General features: G+C 46.7%; 6 non-coding genes and 2 pseudogenes across 6 annotated transcripts; all 8 read right to left on the bottom strand.

The window, feature by feature from the left end:
- Positions 1 to 153: 153 nt before the first annotated feature.
- Positions 154 to 272, bottom strand: LOC146265988 (5S ribosomal RNA). Its single transcript, XR_014726696.1, has one exon. It is a non-coding gene; the product is annotated as a 5S ribosomal RNA (ribosomal RNA).
- A 178-nt stretch (positions 273 to 450) lies between these two features.
- LOC146265987 (5S ribosomal RNA) lies at positions 451 to 569 on the bottom strand (annotated as a pseudogene).
- A 184-nt stretch (positions 570 to 753) lies between these two features.
- Positions 754 to 872, bottom strand: LOC146265986 (5S ribosomal RNA). The gene has a single exon (XR_014726695.1). It is a non-coding gene; the product is annotated as a 5S ribosomal RNA (ribosomal RNA).
- A 174-nt stretch (positions 873 to 1,046) lies between these two features.
- LOC146265985 (5S ribosomal RNA) lies at positions 1,047 to 1,165 on the bottom strand. The gene has a single exon (XR_014726693.1). It is a non-coding gene; the product is annotated as a 5S ribosomal RNA (ribosomal RNA).
- Positions 1,166 to 1,337: 172 nt separating this feature from the next.
- LOC146265984 (5S ribosomal RNA) lies at positions 1,338 to 1,456 on the bottom strand (annotated as a pseudogene).
- Positions 1,457 to 1,640: 184 nt separating this feature from the next.
- Positions 1,641 to 1,759, bottom strand: LOC146265983 (5S ribosomal RNA). The gene has a single exon (XR_014727855.1). It is a non-coding gene; the product is annotated as a 5S ribosomal RNA (ribosomal RNA).
- A 186-nt stretch (positions 1,760 to 1,945) lies between these two features.
- LOC146265982 (5S ribosomal RNA) lies at positions 1,946 to 2,064 on the bottom strand. Its single transcript, XR_014726692.1, has one exon. It is a non-coding gene; the product is annotated as a 5S ribosomal RNA (ribosomal RNA).
- A 170-nt stretch (positions 2,065 to 2,234) lies between these two features.
- On the bottom strand, positions 2,235 to 2,353 carry LOC146265981 (5S ribosomal RNA). The gene has a single exon (XR_014726691.1). It is a non-coding gene; the product is annotated as a 5S ribosomal RNA (ribosomal RNA).
- Positions 2,354 to 2,500: the final 147 nt, after the last annotated feature.

The raw sequence follows: 2,500 nt of genomic DNA, 5'->3' as shown, positions 1-2,500 counted from the left end.
TACTTATCCATATACAGATTTAGCAATTGACAATGCAAGGTAGTCTCTCTCTCTCTCTCTCTCGTGTCAAAATGAAAACAGCTTCCAGCCCCTTTCATGAAGGACTACTTGTGCATATTGCAAGATGTCAGTTTCTAAGTGAATGAGCAAAAGAGCATACAGCACCTGGTATTCCCAGGCGGTCTCCCATCCAAGTACTAACCAGGCCCGACCCTGCTTAGCTTCCGAGATCAGACGAGATCGGGCGTTGCCAGGCTGGTATGGCCGTACGAAATAAGTTGACAACCATAGGCTACTTATCCATATACAGATTTAGCAATTGACAATGCAAGGTAGTCTCTCTCTCTCTCTCTCTCTCTCGTGTCAAAATGAAAACAGCTTCCAGCCCCTTTTATGAAGGACTACTTGTGCATATTGCAAGATGTCAGTTTCTAAGTGAATGAGCAAAAGAGCATACAGCACCTGGTATTCCCAGGCGGTCTCCCATCCAAGTACTAACCAGGCCCGACCCTGCTTAGCTTACGAGATCAGACGTGATCGGGCGTTGCCAGGCTGGTATGGCCGTACGAAATAAGTTGACAACCATAGGCTACTTATCCATATACAGATTTAGCAATTGACAATGCAAGGTGGTCTCTCTCTCTCTCTCTCTCTCTCTCTCTCGTGTCAAAATGAAAACAGCTTCCAGCCCCTTTCATGAAGGACTACTTGTGCATATTGCAAGATGTCAGTTTCTAAGTGAATGAGCAAAAGAGCATACAGCACCTGGTATTCCCAGGCGGTCTCCCATCCAAGTACTAACCAGGCCCGACCCTGCTTAGCTTCCGAGATCAGACGAGATCGGGCGTTGCCAGGCTGGTATGGCCGTACGAAATAAGTTGACAACCATAGGCTTCTTATCCATATACAGATTTAGCAATTGACAATGCAAGGTAGTCTCTCTCTCTCTCTCTCTCGTGTCAAAATGAAAACAGCTTCCAGCCCCTTTCATGAAGGACTACTTATGCATATTGCAAGATTTCAGTTTCTAAGTGAATGAGCAAAAGAGCATACAGCACCTGGTATTCCCAGGCGGTCTCCCATCCAAGTACTAACCAGGCCCGACCCTGCTTAGCTTCCGAGATCAGACGAGATCGGGCGTTGCCAGGCTGGTATGGCCGTACGAAATAAGTTGACAACCATAGGCTACTTATCCATATACAGATTTAGCAATTGACAATGCAAGGTGGTCTCTCTCTCTCTCTCTCGTGTCAAAATGAAAACAGCTTCCAGCCCCTTTCATGAAGGACTACTTGTGCATATTGCAAGATTTCAGTTTCTAAGTGAATGAGCAAAAGAGCATACAGCACCTGGTATTCCCAGGCGGTCTCCCATCCAAGTACTAACCAGGCCCGACCCTGCTTAGCTTCCGAGATCAGACGAGATTGGGCGTTGCCAGGCTGGTATGGCCGTACGAAATAAGTTGACAACCATAGGCTACTTATCCATATACAGATTTACCAATTGACAATGCAAGGTAGTCTCTCTCTCTCTCTCTCTCTCTCTCTCTCGTGTCAAAATGAAAACAGCTTCCAGCCCCTTTCATGAAGGACTACTTGTGCATATTGCAAGATGTCAGTTTCTAAGTGAATGAGCAAAAGAGCATACAGCACCTGGTATTCCCAGGCGGTCTCCCATCCAAGTACTAACCAGGCCCGACCCTGCTTAGCTTCCGAGATCAGACGTGATCGGGCGTTGCCAGGCTGGTATGGCCGTACGAAATAAGTTGACAACCATAGGCTACTTATCCATATACAGATTTGGCATTTGACAATGCAAGGTGGTCTCTCTCTCTCTCTCTCTCTCTCTCTCTCTCGTGTCTAAATGAAAACAGTTTCCAGCCCCTTTCATGTAGGACTACTTGTGCATATTGCAAGATGTCAGTTTCTAAGTGAATGAGCAAAAGAGCATACAGCACCTGGTATTCCCAGGCGGTCTCCCATCCAAGTACTAACCAGGCCCGACCCTGCTTAGCTTCCGAGATCAGACGAGATCGGGCGTTGCCAGGCTGGTATGGCCGTACGAAATAAGTTGACAACCATAGGCTACTTATCCATATACAGATTTAGCAATTGACAATGCAAGGTAGTCTCTCTCTCTCTCTCGTGTCAAAATGAAAACAGCTTCCAGCCCCTTTCATGAAGGACTACTTGTGCATATTGCAAGATGTCAGTTTCTAAGTGAATGAGCAAAAGAGCATACAGCACCTGGTATTCCCAGGCGGTCTCCCATCCAAGTACTAACCAGGCCCGACCCTGCTTAGCTTCCGAGATCAGACGAGATCGGGCGTTGCCAGGCTGGTATGGCCGTACGAAATAAGTTGACAACCATAGGCTACTTATCCATATACAGATTTAGCAATTGACAATGCAAGGTGGTCTCTCTCTCTCTCTCTCTCGTGTCAAAATGAAAACAGCTTCCAGCCCCTTTCATGAAGGACTACTTGTGCATATTGCAAGAT

The sequence above is a fragment of the Hypomesus nipponensis genome, chromosome 12 (assembly GCF_054491055.1).
Source record: "Hypomesus nipponensis isolate SF chromosome 12, ASM5449105v1, whole genome shotgun sequence".
Classification (NCBI taxonomy): Eukaryota; Metazoa; Chordata; class Actinopteri; order Osmeriformes; family Osmeridae; genus Hypomesus; species Hypomesus nipponensis.
The sequence above is the reverse complement of the archived record's forward strand: the minus strand, read 5'-3'. Positions and strand labels throughout refer to the sequence as shown.